Genomic DNA, 17,415 nt, shown 5'->3' with positions numbered 1-17,415 from the left:
TTTGAACTGAGCTACAGAATATAATGAAGTACAATAAATAATTAACATTAAATCACAGCCAGGGTAATTAGTAAGACATCTTAGGAATCACAATCTTTGCTTGGGTGTTGACTTGCTTGTTAATTCAGACAACACAAGTATTTACACTAGTATTAATGGTTAGTGCAAATTAGCAAGAGTGCATTTCACAGCTCTGATTCAAAGTTTGTAAGCACATACTTGTGCCCCTTTGCTCTCACTGGAGTTAAAGCATTTGTTCAGGAGCTCTGGGGAGATAGTAACTGTATTGTGTTAAATTTATACACAACCACCAACAGCACAAAGCTTTAATGAACATTTATCTATTCCAATCATGTTTTAACTTCTAATTCTTACTTTACAGACAAACCCCTTCAGCTCAGACTAAAGAACATCTCCAGGAAATGGGAGGGACAAGCAGGGACAAGGATCCACAGAAAAGCATTTCTGGTTGTATTTGTTAAAGGCCAGTGAACTATATCCAGAGTGGTCAGCTCACAGCAGCGTAAATCAGGAGCTGTGGAAGTTAGAACAACTTTACATTCAAAATGTAAAACGCGGCTGGCAACCAATAAAAAAAAAATACGTTAACATCAAATTACTGATCAAACAACTAAGGCCCCAAAGAACTCCTCTTATCAGCAACTCATTTTGTATCTGCTTTAGTTTCCCTGTAATTTGACCCATTAGACAAGACTATAATGAATTACAGCAACTCAGTTTAGAAATAAAGGGAGTAATTATCATCAAAATTATCACTGGAATTTAGTAATAGCTGAGCCATCTGAGGTCACATGCAGGTTAACAGGAGGGCAATATAATTCCCCACAGCGTACTCTTCTGTACTTCAGTCTGTCTAGCTTGAAGTGTCTCAGCAAGAGGTTTCCATTGGTTTTTGGGAGAGCTTTTCACAGTCTAACAGCCTTTGCTCCTAGAAAATATTTGCTAATATTCACCCTGTGTTTCCCCATTGTTAATTTCACATAATTGTCTCTACGTATGCAGCCACTTAATTAACAACCATTATCAAAACAATGCTGAGTCACATCTTAATACTGCCACATGGAAGTTCATGCTTAACAAAAGGTCAGGCAGACCCTGATTCTGCAATGAGTTGCAGGCAAACTCACAGGGTAAACTTCATGCGGGGCAAGTCCCAACCCATCTAACCTCTTCGCATTACATCAACACCAACCTTGCTCAAGCAGGTAGGCCCTTAATGCTATTTGCAGCGTGCCAGCTGCCATGCCAGGAAGTCTTCTGTGGGCATACAGAACTTTCATTTGCTTTTTCTGACAGTCAGGCTTTACTCAGTCTGAGTTCATTTTAACCAGGTCCCACCTGTAAAGCCCCAACTGCTGGCAGCCAGAGGTTTCCAGCTAAACCCAAGGTCTAAACAAAGGCTCCAGTTCCGGCCTCACTGTCCTAAACTTGAATGCTATGAAGACATATGTTGTGCCCTACTTCACTAGAGCAGTTCCACCGAAGTCACTGGGTTTTATTGTTCGAGAGGGAAAAAATGAAAGTTTTTTGCAATTCTGAGCATCTGTACCACTGGGGAAATACTCAGAAGTGGCATAAAATGTCATCCTCCCCTGACCAGTCACTGGGCAGTTTAGTTTAAGTATTAACAATGATAAAAAGCAGAAGAGGATGGTACATAACTTTCAGTTGTCTTTGCAACTGACAGTAGTTTTCTAGAGAGCCATTTCCCAAACAAAACAACGTAACAGTACTATATAATGGTTCTGTAACTGAGTGCCCCAAAGTACTCATCGTTGAGCAAACTTATGCAACGAAAGCTCACTAACTGGTAAACAAGCAGCTTGTGTCATCTCAGAGGTGTAAAGTTCATCGGATTAAAGCTCTACTATTACAAGGGGAAGCCTCAGCATTTTCTTTCAGAAATTACGAAGGCTTTTTTCCTTAACTTCAGCTTAGTACAAGCAAACAGAAAAGCTAATTAGGCTTGGAAAGAATTTCATAGATTCATTAAAGTAGTAGTTTGCAAGGCAGGTTTAAAACCAGCTCCAAAGTTGATCTGTTTAGAGCAGGTTTAAATTACAATAATTGAAACCACAATTTGCAAAACATTAGTTTAATGACTTATTTAAGCACAATTTGTACAGGATTCATGCGCCTGAATTTTGGCAGGAGTTTTATTTTAACGCAAGTGCAAAAATACATGCAAGGATACAGGGAAAACGAGGCTTCTGGAAAAGAAGAAAAAATGTCTTAGAGGTAGATGGGAAGCACCTGTTTGGAGGGAGGAAAAAAAGTGTTTTTCAACTAGGAGAGATTGTTTGGGAGGGTAGGAGATGTCCCAGTATTTTGGGGTTAAAAATTAAGAAAAGAGGGATAACTTGAGATGCATAGAAAAATTATGTTATTAAGTCTCTTACTACATTTATTACAAACTGTAGTTAGTTCTGTGGGAGGATGATTCCAACCAAAAAATAAGAGAACTGTCATGGGAAGCTAACAATCCTATTGAAACTAAAACTGCAGCCATAGGAGAAGATAGGAGAGTCACTAGACCTAGATTTAGCCCTTCCTGTAACTTAGCAGCTGCAACTAACAAAGCATATCATTTCGGATAACCTGGCATTTTCAATCTTTCATCTCAGGATAATTTGGACATAACTTGGAACTCTGAAACCCAGGAGCAGTAGGAAAAACAAAATGAGAACAGTCATCCTAAACTAAGCACCAGGAACACAAGGCAAGGCACTCGGAAAGTGGTTTTATTCTAAGAAGAATGATTAAACACTGAACTACATTGCCAAAAAAGTCTGCAGCGCATCCACTACCAGGCACTTTTAAGAGCAGATTAGATAACCACCTACTGGGAATAGCCTAAGTAGAGCTGCTCCCTGCCTAAGGGTAAGAGATGCCTTAGTCCTTTCCAGGCCCAGTTTTCATCATTCTACAAAGAAACCACATTCTTCAGCTTGAAAACACAGGTTCTTTGTACCAGTGACAAAATGAAGATACACCAAAACCAATAAATCCATACTCAGAGAAAGCTGTAAAAAGCATTAAGATTTTCTTCTCTTATTAGTCTCTAGAAAGGGGATAATTAACATTTCTCAGTCTCTTTGAATACATTGAGATCAATAAAAGGAATATAACAGCAATACCAACAATTATAACAAAAGATAATCTTGGTGGAAAAAAACCCACCACTTCATGCATAGACTTAACTGATAACATGCTGCATCTCTAAGAAGCAAAGTAACTCCCAGGTAGAAAGAGCCTTAGTCCTCACCACCCTTATGAGGCACGTTGCAGGAAGGGGAGGAGCTAAGATATAGAACTGCAAAGGGCCTTGAAGAGTTTTTGGTTGGGTTTGGTTGTTTTTTTGGGTTTGGTGGCTTTTTTAACCTCCAGACTCTCATGGCTGATGCACAGAAATGTTTCCTTTTGGGAAAGGGCTGCAGTGTTATTGAGGGAAGAGAAGTGTTCATTTTTCCTTTCTAATAAACCTACATAAGTGATCTAAATAGGTGAAAGAGAAGCCTCAGAGGCTTTTAAGAAACAATTTTGCTTAACAAAAGCAGGAAGTTGAAAACAAGCATGTTAAAAACAGTGCCGTCTATAGGATTTCCCTGTTATTTTTAATAGTGGGGTTTAGCATCTTCTATTTTAGATTCTTACCAAGGCAAAGTACTTTTATGCATTAATTAACAAACTATTATCCTTCATTACGAGCTGGAAGAATTACACCTGTGCAGATTTATTTCAAAAGGGATACATAAATATAAGTCTTACCTCAAGCGCTGTAGTTATTATGTGTGTATCACTGAAGCCATTGTTACCAAAACATACATAAAAAGCCAACTGATCTAAAAAGAGCATGATGAGCTCTTTGGAATCATGTTTTTGTACTTTGAAGAAGCCTGTAATTTTACTAGCATTTTGCAGTAAGTTGTTAATTGCTAGCTCTGTGTGGTGCTAGTGGGGGGTATGAACTTATCACATCAATGATCCGACTTTGCCAGGAGAAACGTTCCTTAAAAAACATGGATTGTGGGAAGCGATGATTAAATATATAATTTGGAATAAAGTGCCACTGTAGTGTTTGAACTCAAGTATTCTTGCTCTTGATGCTAGGCTCTAGTTAAGTCTTGTACTTTCAATCAGCTTGGCGTTGCTAACTTTTCATGGTATTTAAAGGGTGTGCGCAGATTGATGTCCTAAGCCCTGGAATCACAGAAAGACATAGGAAATTCAGCTGATAATTTTCAGGGAGTTTTTAGCTTTTGTGATTCCAGAGGAAAATGTGAAAATGTGACTTCTAAACCAAAAAAAACAACAACAACAAAAAAGGAAAGTAAAGGCAAAGAGCCTAAAGATATTACCTCTTTAAAACTCTCTTGATTCTTCAGCTGTACTGTAAGTGGCAGTATTAGTAGTAACTTACTCTGAGAAGTATCACTCTAGTATTGCTCAAGTCATGCGTGCAAAAAATGACATGTGCAGGTAACTAGCATGATTGGCTTTAGTCATTCATTAACTTACTCCTTGATGTATGAGTTCATTTACCTTTTGGTTTCATTTTTCATTAACAAGACCACAATATTTCTAGGGTACTTTTTTAAAGTGTTTCAAACTTTCTTTAATTTAGCAAACATTATTCAAGTATTTGCAGCTGAAACTGTTCTGAAACATTCCTTGCAGCTTTGACAAAGTCACACAGTTCTTCTGGTAACAGGTTTGTAAGGATCTGAAGGTAGTGCCAGGAATGAACTGAGAAGGGAAGGAAGGGAGGCTGAAATAGCAGAATGAATTGTTCCATTCACATGGCTTTTCTGCTAGGGAATAAGTTAACATTGTAAACAAGAGAGAGGTGTGGTTTGCAGATCGGACAGGAAATCCTTAGTTCTAATCCTTGCTGTGTTGTTGATTCCCTTGGAGACCTCGAGTAAATGCTTTCTGTTCCTATTTTTTTAATTGGAAATAAACTGGGGATGATAGCACTCAACTAGCTCATAGGAGCAGTCTTTCAGTTAAAACATTTATAATATGCTTTAAAAGCAGCTCATGGCACACAGGCTTGAAATGAGCTTGGCTACTTGTCGGAGGTTATTTCCTTACCCTGCTCTGAGGACCAGGGACCTTTGGGAGCCCAAGTCACCAGCACACATGTATAGGCTTTGTTTTTCTCACTTGTGACAATGCAAAGCAGATGCTTTACCAGGGATATAAGGAAATGTAGCCTCACAACCAGTTGCCATTGTCTGGTGTGATTTGTGCTCAGGCAGTCTGCTCTGCCATCCTTAGTGTGCGCCGTGGCTGCATTTAGCCCTGCCGTAAACAGATTTCTTAACCTTTGTCCCTTGGGTTGCAGGGAGAACACCTGCGAGTGAAGATGCGTGAGAAGGGGTTACGGCTGAGGAGAGTATGTTCTTTAGGAGGACTCTTCTGTGCATCAGGCCCTCAGTAGAAGCCACAGGCTCCAGTTGTTGAGCAGTGTGGCAGTCTCTTGTGCCCTGAGACCCCACGTACCAGACACAGCTCCCTAGCAAGCCGTTCAGCTGCATCTGACGTGAAGGGTCCTGGAACCAGCAGATGATGGTGCTGGGCTGGGAATGCTGAAGAAGCTTAGGGACTGGAGGCATGACAGCCCTGTGTGGAGTCAGGGAAAAGATTCTGAGTTTTTTAGTGCAGATTCTCTATATTGATGTAAATGACTGTGTAAGTGATGAATCAGACTTACAATCTTATCATCCTACTGTAATCAGGGAGAACCTGCAGTAACATGGTCTGCTAACAGCAGCATGGAAAGGCAAAAGTCCAGGTTCCTAAAAAGCTTACCTTTACCTTAGGTTTCTCACTTTTTCTGTAACTAGTGCATACATCTAGAGTTTCAGAGTTACTGAGCACACGCAACTCATGCTAGGCCAGAGGAGCCCATGGAAATGCTTGTAGAACTGAGAGACAATCTTCTTCCATCACATAATTAGAGAAGGAAAACTCATTAAGCAGTTGCCTGTTACTTACTAAGCCTTGTTGGCTTTTCACTTAGGTGCAAGCATTTTGAGTTGTCAAAACTGCTGATAACTTGCTGAAATTTAGAGAAGAACTTTCTCAGTATTCTTATTTGTAACTACTTTTATTTAAAAACCCATTTAATCCTTGCCCTGAAAAGCTTTGTAAACTAGACCTACTTTGAAAGACATCTCACTGACAACCTAAAGAAACTTGGTCCTGGTTTGTATATCATTTGTCCTGAGCTTGATATGCTATCCTGAATTTATCCATGAAGTTTTATATATGTAGAACTCTATTCTCTTCTATTGCTTAGTTAAAAGAACCCACCTGACAGGTGGGAATCTCCCTAGTTAGTCCAAAGACACCTTCCAATGTTTGCAGGATCTGTTTTTCCCATGCTTGTCCATTCTTTCTTATGTATTTTCCACATATTCCCTGACTTCACTTCCTCCCACTTTTTCTTTCATCTCTCCCCTTCCCCTTCAAAATCCAAACCATATCTTTGATCCTCAGAGAAGCAAAAACAGAAAAAAAGTTGCAACAGGCCGAGCCATTTTCTTTTCATTTTATCTCCACTGTTCAAGTTACTCTGCATGGAAGCACCAGTGCATGCAGATGACCGAGTAACTCTCATGTGGTTTTCAAGATCAGAACTCTGATCACTAAATTACATGCTTATGCTTTAGACAAAGTCCTTCTCAGCTTAGCAAACAGGAAGCTAATTACAAGACACCAATGAAAGAGACAGTTTATTTGGAATTAAGCCTGCCGCTATGTCTCAATATTACTGCCACAGACAACTACTGCCATGCAGGAGGAAAATGTATCACTTTCTTCAAAGAACCCAGAACTGCAGTGCGTCCAAGGTCTGCAGTAGAAGATATGGCTTAAAGTAGCTGTGTAGACAGAACCCCTGAGAAATAGGAAAAGGGCAAGTTGTTTAATGGTGATATTTAATTGGCCTACCCTAGAGACTATTTAAAAATCCTACACAACAGTAATCCCTGAATCACTCTGCTTATTGACCTTCCTCCCTTTCCCTTTCAGTACCTTTATCGTCTTTACGCTTACTTCAGTACCTGGAATAGAACAAATTTTCATTTGAGGTTCCCTGTACATACCGTTTTTGACATGATCCTGTTTCTTGCTTTCTCTGCCAGTCAACAGAGAGATCTGGGTACTTCTATCCCAGGAAAAAATAATAGCATTTATTTTTTAAACCAGTAGTTACTTTTTTAAAGACTGCAAGAGGGATGGAGGAATAGAAAAGTAAACAACTCCTTTACTGATACTTGATTATCAATTCATTTAAGCTACGTGAATCCTGTTCTTGGGCAAACACAAGTATGCAGAAGAATACTAGAACTTCCTGCTTCTAAATCATTGGATCAAATCATCCATTTTTATTACAGTTACTCTATTTCTACTCTCTGTTGGTTAAAACCAATATACTCTCATAAGGGTATATTAAACATGATGTAGAAATGCTCATAGTTTTGGCTAATAGCTGGCCCTTCCAAAAACACGTCAGGTCTTACACTTGGGTTTAGACTTGAAGTTGATCTTTCCTGCCATGGAAGCAGCTTAAATAGTGAGCAAGAGAAAAAAGTAGAAATGTGGATTTCTAGCCCACCCATAAGGCACCGGTATTTTCTCTAGCTCCATCAAAATCTCGTTGCTTGTGTTTCACTACTCCTTGTTCAGCTGTTTGTGTTACCCCAGCTGCACAAACACATGAGAGATGTGCTCCATTCCCTCCTGGAGGTCAAGTCTCAGAGAGTGAACACGCACAACCCGAAGACCTTTTGGCATTGGAGCACCTCAGCCATTTATGATCTATAATTAGACTCCCACCTTCTCATCATTCTATCATCATACGCTGATTTCGGAGTCCTTGGAGGGGGGAGCTGGTGCCTTCTCTGACACAAACAAAGACTGGGTACACAAACCTGAAATTTTCTTGATACAACCACAGCTGCAGTGTTCATTTAAATGTGAATATGCAATAAAGTTAATTCCAGGACTAGAAATGTTATCATTAACCTAGCACAAAAAGTAACAATGATTGGAGTATGTTGTGCCTTTGCCCACTCTCACAGAAGTCAATACAGACAGATCTTCACTAGTTTCAGTGACATTCAGATTAAGCTTTAGGTACAGACCCTGACAACAACTTTAAACAGGCATTGACAGGTAAGCAGAATGTTTTGCTGAAGTACAAAGAGGGAAATCTTGGTCATGAATCACATATATATAGGTGTAAGTATTGCCATTTGTTTCAAGTAAGAGCTGTAGAGGTTTAAATACTTGCATGTCATATCTATGTAATAATGAGAAGCATAGTAAACAGGGACAGATAGAGCCAAAAGGCATCCAGGTATCTTTGAAAAGAGCCATCTGTATAAACTGTGTGGAATTTAGAGCATGGTCACATGAAGACACAAGACCCAGCTGATACGTCTAACAAGTCACTGCACTGAGATGCAATAATTAGTCACATAACATTTGCCTAGTGTGTTGCATGCAAAGTGAAATGAGTTCACCCAAGCCACTAGTGCAAGGTTTAATTAATAAAAAGTGGTTCAGGTTGACTCCTTTTACTTTGCTTAACAGTAGATTGAGAGGTTGCATGGAGCTGGAAGTATTATTCCTAGCACGAAGCCAGACCACTGGGTAAAGCTACATTTCTGCAGTTTCATTGTTGTCCTTTTATAGTTACTTAAGTAAAAAGTAATGTTCTCCCATCTCCATTCCTTAAACAAAAGTGAGGCTTACATATTCATGCTCTATGTCTGTCCACTTCCCCATAGCACCTTTTGACTCAATGACAAATTCCAATTAGGTTTTGTAGTAAGGGATGCTTCAAGAATATTCAACTGCTTACAACTTCCAAGAAAATGCGATAGAGCTTGTATTTTTGCCTGCTCTGACAGAGGCTGCACAGTGAGTTTGGGCCTTATTAAACTCCAGAGAACCCACACGGGAAAAGTAGTGTTAAAAAGTTTCATCCACAGGAAACACCTTATTCAAAGTTTGCATCCTACTAGACAGTGGGGAATCCAACTATGAGGCATATATGTCTTGGAGACCAGACTTCCCAAGTTCTGCTTACAAAGCTGCTCGTGGAGCCTCCTCTACAAGGCAAGTAGAGGAGGTGACATTGAATCCAAGGCTGAATAGCCCTGAGGCAGAGAACCACAAGGTTAGAGTAAGTCAGTTTGTCACATTCCATGTTTTATCATCATTGCAGAAAGCTACAAGAAAGTAGAAGGCAAATGAGAGATAACTCTTGGCAAATACAGAGCTATCCTCCAGGCAAAACTGAGCTACAAAAGAGTACATATAAATAATCAGCACTAGAAAATTACCCTCTACCCAAAAAAGAAACAAGTTTTCTGGTTTGAGAGAAACTTCATCTTTCCAAAACCTGGTTACAGTCCAAATTGGACAGCAACTAGAAATATTTCCCACAAGCTGGAAGTTCCCTGGACTCTGCAGGGGCTCTGCAAAATCAACAAGCTTATCAGTCATGTTTCCAATAGCAGGCAGGAAATTACCAAGAACATCAATTCACTGAGCAACTACAGGGGGTTCCCATTATATCTGATTTCCCACAAAACTGCCAGGATAACTATCTTGCTGTTAAACACCATAAGCCTTTATGGTCCACGTCTCTAAATCAAAATAAGCAAGGTACTGACTTCCATGCCAAAGGATTCAAGACACTCCCTCCTCCACAGACCCTGCAGAAACAAAACTCTGGTTCTTCTGATCAGTCCTAGACAGTCCAGATTCAGCAGGAGGGAGGCTGTGATTGCATGGATGTTTCTGATGGTAGCAAAGTTCGGCACTCTGGTTCACAAAACAGTTATGTAGTTACATGGGCACGCAAGAAGGAAGGGTGCAGGAACAATAAATCAGTTACAGGGAAAGTGCAAAAGTTTATGGAGCTGCAGCCTGCAGTGCTTCAAATGGAACAGTTGGGTCTCAGCAAAACAGCATTTGATTTCTCTGAGTATGTTTGAGCAGTTCTTACCAATGTTGTGAACACAATAGTGAGCTTATTCACACTCATTAATGGCAATTGTATTGTACCATACCTAGAGACAGAGCTAATTATAACATCTTATTTAAAGAAAGGGTGTAATCTCCATGAAATTATTTAAGATAAGAAGATATGGTACAATGTTTTAATTTGATTTTTCCTAGTAAATATTTCCTTCAAGAGATGCAATTTAAGTTCTTGTTCTGCTTGATTTTGTCTAAGACCTTGAACTTGCTCTGTCACATTGCAAACCAGTGCCCTAATTAAATTTGTTGCTCACCATCATCAGCAAAGGCCAAGTCTTTCTTTCTCTGTACTTTGCCAAACAACAACAAAAGGGTTTTAAAAGGCCTTAGTTTTTCACTATGCTGTAAAAAAGTACTTTTGAAAGCCTGAAAAAATTTCCTTTCCCACAGCATAAGAATAAAATGTAGAACTCACAAAAATCTTCTCTGCCTACAATCACCCAGCACTGGAAACAGGCAGATTCTTTAAGGATCCTCAGTAGAATGACAACACAACAAATTTGTTGTTGTAATCAAAACTTTGTTTTAGCCAGACTCTTTACAGATCAGGTTATTGCAGAAAGCTAGCATCCAAGACCATCCACATACCAGGCTATTTCAACACATTAAGTGCAACTGCAGTTTAAAGTACACATACAGAACTCACACTATCATCAGAGGAAGCAGTCAACAGCAAAGGATCACAGCCCCATCCCCCACCTACACCACCAAACACAGTCTCCCCTGGAATTTACAGTTTTATAGGCAGGGCACATGTGATGCTGTGCTTCGTCGGTCATTCTGATTGGCGCGGGTGCCCAGGACCCCTTTAAAGGAGGAGTGGGAAGGTGAGCTGCTGCCCCACAGTTAGTAGTTGCCTGCCTTGCAGGTGGGTCAGTAAGAGGGGCAGTGCTACAGGCTGTGTGGGAGGCTGGAGCAGAAGTGCCACTCATGACTCTGCTAAAGGTCATCTAGTAGATTAGCAATAGGGCTAGAAAGTGAAGTTTTCCAAGTTCCCCAGCTGCAGCTGGTGGCCTACCTACAGAGCAGGAGATGGAGTTTTGCAGGTGTTCTGTGTGGATTAATAGCCAGGAGCTCAGACTGAGGTCAGCTGGGCTGCAAGGTGCTGTGTGTTTTGTGAAATCTGTCTTTGATCTGATTTCAGTTGCAGGTTTTGAGCACTTTAAAGCTTATCTGTGGTCACTTAAATCACTTTTGTAATTTATGGAAGAGGTAAGAAGATATTACAAATTGTGTATCCCTTTCCCATTTGCACCCTTGTCCCTGCTGTCTTGCCCAAAAAGGTCCTTTTATTTCTTAAAACATCTATTTACCTACTTTCATTTTCCTTTTCTCTCATTTTTTTGGCCATGTTTTTGCTCAGTGTTCCTCCCCTTGTGTTAGATGGAACATTGCATAAGAAGGCAATTGTTTGCTTAAAGCACTATATCTCTATTGTTCTCTTAGAACAGTAATGAGTATGAAACAACTGGACTTTGGATCTACCACAAAAAATCAGAACAGCCATCACAGAAAATGAAGCTGCAGTGTTAATTTGCAGATGTGTTTTCTGCAGCAGCTTGAAATAGATTGTTTCTGCTTGCTGTTTCTTCTGACTCCTCTGTGTAGTGCCAGCATCAGCATAACTGTTTCAAGCAGCCTGGGTGTAGTACTAGTTGCATCTAATGTAGCCAAATTTGCAGTTCCACAGAGCCTGGCCACTCCTTCCCTCCCGAGTTGTAGGAAACCACTGATTTCAGTGTCATGTTTGCCATCCACATAGCATGGATTATGTGAGGCAGAGTGCTCTAAATAAAATGGAACCCCTTTTAATAAGTACCTTGCTTTTATTGTGACTGTGATGGGTGTTTTATTTACCAGGAAAGCCATGTCACCACGAGTGAATTCTGAAATGTATTAATTCTGGATGCATCACTGCATTCCTCTGTAACCGGTGTGATGTTGGTCTTGAGTGGGAGGCCGGGGAAGCAATAAACAGTGGATTGGAAAATACCATCCACAGGGCCCACCTGACAGCCATAAATTTGCATGAACCAGAATCATGTTTATCCAGTGTTACTCCCTGCATTTAGAAATGTGGTTTTGGCCATGAGACAACTCAAACCAAGATCTCCATGAGGAGCATTCCAGCCTGCCTAGGACTTCTGTTGACAGCAGTAATAAACCATGAAACTTTTGTTTTCCTGGTGTCTGATGTTTCTAGGACTCCTTAAGAGAGTACAGCTACATGGACTGTTAAATATTGTTGTTGTTCCTTGTTTTGTTCTGATACATATCAACAAAACAAAATAATCCAGGCTAAGGTTTCTGCTTGCACTTTGTCAAAAATCATTCCAGAGTTGAATGTGAAGGTTAAAAAAGTTAACTGACCTTGGAAACAAGCTTTATTCTCCAGTGATCTGCAACCCCAATGATTATATAATGCTCTTAAAGCTGAAACTGCCTTTTTTGCTTTACAAGTCGTATCGATTGTAGGATCTGCTTCACGTAGCACTGAAATGCAGCCATTTCTGGGGTAGGTCTTGAAATCTGTTTAGTGAAAATGATTAAAGCATGGATCAAAAAGGGACTGATCCTATAGTTTTTCTTCATAAAAATCAAGGGTAAGTTCTTAATTAGAAGGCTGTCAAGGAACTTAAGGGATCTGGCTTTTGTTCTCTGTTCTGTTTCACATTTGTTGTGTGAGCTAAGCAAATCATCTAATTTCTTCCTTCCTTTTTTCTAAAAGCAGGAACAATAATGAACCTTCTTTAGCTAGGTTCATACATTTGGATTATCCTACTGCACCTAATGTTAAGCAGCCTGAATTTTTTTGCTACACGAATGACTCTGTAATTGCTATTTACTAAGTAAGACCTGAAATTCTTTTGGATCTATGTGTAAAATGTATGCTGGATAAGATTTTATGTGGTGTCAGAAAAATTGTAAAAGAAAACAAAATTAAAATATCAGATAAAACTGTCTGGGAAATTCAAGGTAGGGAGCAACTACCCTTGGTGGAATTTGGCCAAGAACAAATAAAATAACTCTCTGAACAACTGTTGCTAAGATATGCAGGTATCGTAAGCTCTTTTGAAATACTTAACATGTGGAGGAAAACAAAGTCATTGTCCCTTTAAATGCATACAAGTAGTCAGGATCTTGTTTTTTAATTCCCATTTGAGAAGGTGTAGAATTTCGAGGGATGTGCCAAGCGGGAGGACATAATGCTAGCTGGCTCCAAACAGAATGGACACTTGCTTGGTTATTTTTGGACACAGGAGTACTTTCGTCAATGACGCTAGTGTTGCAGCTGTAACAAAGAGAGGCGTCTGTTTTGTTGTGGAGATAAAACTTGAGTGGATGCATGGAGGAGGGGAGGAAAAGAAGAGGAAGACTGGATGGCATGACCCATACCATGCTTTGCTAATAGCATTAATTCATTGTTTAATTAAATAGTTAATTAAGTTCAGTGTGTGGACTAGATAGAACCATTAATTGCAGGCTCATCGCATTTTTCAATTTGGTTTAAGAAAATGGAAATCAATTCAGCATCATTCCCTGAATTTTGCTTACCTCACAGAGCACTGATCTAATCAATGTTACAGATACTAGCTGCCCTTTATAGTATTAATGGGTCATGGTAGAAGAGATTCCCATGCGTTAGGGAGGGTATTAAAAAAGACTGGGGAAAAGTACTAAAATAGGAATGGCAATTTGTTTCAGGTCAGTTTTTAAAAGAGGGAATTTCAGTGTAATAGTTGAAGTGGAGAGGAGACTAGGGAGAAGAGCTTGAGTGGAAGGAAGATTTGGAGAGTCACGAAAACAAAACAAATTTTTTTTTTATTATTTTTAGGAATATCTAAAAGAAAAATGCAAATGTCCCCTTATTTTTAGTGGGCATGTGGGCTGTTTGTTAAAATTATATGAAACAGGATGGAAGCCTAGAGAAGTTATAACTAACTTTCAGACCTGTATAGTAAAAATATAAAATGCTCATTGTCAGCATGAGAATTTATATGAGGTTTCCAGTTAATGTTAAATTTTTGTTGTGATTTTTTTTTTTGAGGTAGGGGTTTGACACGATTCTCAAAATGCTTCAAATGAAAACTTAAGTGGAAAAAAACCCCCACTCTTTCCCCTTTGTTGAAATTTATTTTGTGTGTCCCCCCCAAAATAAATCCTAGACAGGCTTGGTCAGGTCTCTCCCATTTATATGTTCGCAAAGGTATGTGGCATTTTAGTTAATACTCATCCAGGAATACTTCCAAGTTCTTCAGAGCAACTCAGGGTATTTGTCCTTGATGTACGTAAGGTTAACATTTGGTGTGTGGACAGACTGTTAGCTATATCAGGATGGCAAGGAAGTTTGAGATTGGAGTTCACAAGTTCTGGATAATTTCTATTCTAAGTCTCAGTTGTCAAACGATGAGCCAACACATCTTGTAGAACATGGAATGTCTTCTCTTCAGCCTTCCCTAAAAGTATTGGTTTATACTTTGCAATTTTATCCTTATTTTTTAGGATGAAATCAGCCAGGAGAGGGAGGCAAAAGCATAACCAGATGATGCAGATGTGAAACAGCAGCAGTGAGATAATAGGCAGCTTCCTTTGGGACATTTTTTACCAGTATCCTAAAAACAAGATGTGAAAGGGTAAGCAGGAATTCTGAATCACATGCACATATGAAGCTGATTAAGCAGAGGCCTGAGTAACTGAGGAAAATCAGCTTGCAGAGTTGTCTTCTACTGCTGTGTGTATTGCAGTGGGACACTGGCTTTGCCTACAGTTAAAAGTTATGTTGTAAGTGTGCCTCTGGTAGGGGGTAGCCCCCTTAGTTCTCCTCTTCTCTCCACCGATAGCCAGCCATAGCACTGAAGATGTGTGAATGCCAGGACAACCAATTCAAGTCCCACAATGAAAGCTAAATTGTAGCAGCTTAAAGTGTGTTTTGTGATACTTTAATTGCATTGGCATTGGAGCTTTTGCTCACCTAAGAGTGGTGAAAGAGAAAATACCATGTCAAAAAGCAGAAAAAGTTTGACTAAGGGTGCCTGGTGAGAGGAGCTATACAGGTAACACAGTGAAAGACAGCTCTACCCTTGGAGATGTCGGAATTTATTACTGGCAGGACGTTTTCTGAATGGGCTTTACAACCCCAGAACCTCTCCCGAATTTACTCACTAGCTGGAAAAAGGTACATATTTGCAAGATATTTGAAGAAGACAGAGTATGCATTTCCAAAGCTGCTACTCAGTTTTTAAAATGTAAGTAACTCCTGTTTAATGCTTACCAGTGAAACTGTGCAGTGACAATAAAATTCAGAGCGATATAATGCCTATTATGTGGATGTTAAGGGCATGTAGCAGCTGCTTGCAAGGCTGAAACTCAAGATGACTGTTTAACTGGTTTAAAATACTGCAAATAGTGGTCTTGATTCCAGTGAGGTTTGCACCTTTCAGTATTCTTCCCCAGTGCTGTGAAAAGATTGACTTCAGAAATTCTTGTATTTCAGGTAGGTTTCTGTGTTAACATATACAATGGGAAATGAAATTGGCTGGAAAAGGTGAGCTGAAGAGTAGAAAAAGTATTTTATCATTTTTTCCTTGTCTTTACAGAAGTCTTCATTAAAATTGCTGGTTTAACTTCTAAATCAGAGCTAGATTTGTGAATCACTGCTGTTTTATTGCTACCCCTTCAATTTTGGATGGGAAATGTTTTATATAACTGTGCTATGTCACGTTTTCAACTGAGAAAAGACACATTATTTTGTTCCCCCATTGTCCCGAGAGATCTTCTGACCCATAAAAATGATGTTACATTATAGTCTTATATTAGACATGCAGTGAAATATATCCACTGATTGTTTATCTTCCAAGCAGCTGAAAGATTGAAATTATATACTCCTTGCCTTCCTCATCACCTCTATCTGTCCCATATCTATACCTTTATTCATAGGAACATCATAAAAGCTAAAGAATGAGCCCTGGAAATCTCAGGGCCCCCAAAAAAGGGCTGCTCATAAGTTAAATACAACACACACTACATGGTTATTTGGCTGTAAGAATACCTACTGGTTGTCGGACCAGTATTTTGAGAGTATTGGTGTACTGTTGTGAAATGTCAATCTTTTTGGTTCACGCAAGGCTTATTTACATGTGAAACAGCTCTGGAAAAAAAAAAAAAAAAAAAGACTGTCTGTGTCGATCTCTTCCTTTCCCCCCAACATCTGTGAATAAGTAATCCCCAAGCATGCAGAAGATACTGTCTTTTCCTTACAGCATGGTGTGGGATGTGCTAGCGGTGCAATCTGAGGAAGCTTGCTGTTGTTACATGACTATGGATATGCGCAGGGAGCTTCAGGCTGTGGTTAAGCCAGTGCTTTATATGAACCCTAATTTGGTGGTGGTTGCTAATAGCTTCTCACAGGGATTACACCAATTGTTAAACAGCCCATAGGATACAATACAGGCATATAGCGAAGGGATGTGAGAATTACCAAATTCTTTCCAACCTGTGAGCCATTTCATATAGCACGTTTCATATAACACAGCTATCCTTTGCAAGAATTTAATTCTTCCAAAGGCAAAGACACCCCAAAAATGACACATATGGCAAAAATAATGCCCTTTCATTGTCATAATAACTCTTAATCTTAATAAATCTCTGAAAGTAAAGGCTGGCTTTATTGGTAATAACAGGCCTATCAAAACCTATAGATGAGCAATACATGTATCCAGTTCATTATTAAGCCTTATTAGGACACAATTACAGCCTTTCTACTGGATTTTTTTTTTTTTTTAATTCATCCTCTAGGTTTGTATGGTTGCCTGTGCTGGGTGACAGCACTGTGGAAAAGTAATTAATTCCTAGAAGGTTTTTCCTGTAAAGGAGGTTTCTATTGATGCTGAAACACCCACACTGCTCATCTGTATTTCTCACTGAAACTCTGCAGTAATGCTGCCACCTATGGAAAATTTCACAGACCTGACCTTTGCAATCTGACTAATACATTTGCAGCTGTGAAAACAGGATCTGAACATGCACCTCTGATCTGCTGATAAAACGCCGTATTTTTTACTGGATCTTTGTTAATCCAGACATGAAGTGGCTCAAATTCTCTTCCTTCCAAATAAATTAGTTTTGAAATTGAAATTGGTTCAGGAAATCGGTCCTTAAGACAATATTTTTGCTTGAGAGTGGCACCTCAAGGCCCCGATGTAAAATATTGCTGCCCCATTATGCTAAGTGCTGTAAAAACATCAGAAAGAGCCGGGCAGCACTTCCAGCCCCCATCTTTCCTGACACGGCTGAGGAAGGTGTCAGGAAAAAGTCCGTCTTCAGGGATATACC

Source organism: Pelecanus crispus, chromosome 21 (genome assembly GCF_030463565.1).
Source record: "Pelecanus crispus isolate bPelCri1 chromosome 21, bPelCri1.pri, whole genome shotgun sequence".
In the NCBI taxonomy this organism is placed as follows: domain Eukaryota; kingdom Metazoa; phylum Chordata; class Aves; order Pelecaniformes; family Pelecanidae; genus Pelecanus; species Pelecanus crispus.
The sequence above is the reverse complement of the archived record's forward strand: the minus strand, read 5'-3'. Positions refer to the sequence as shown.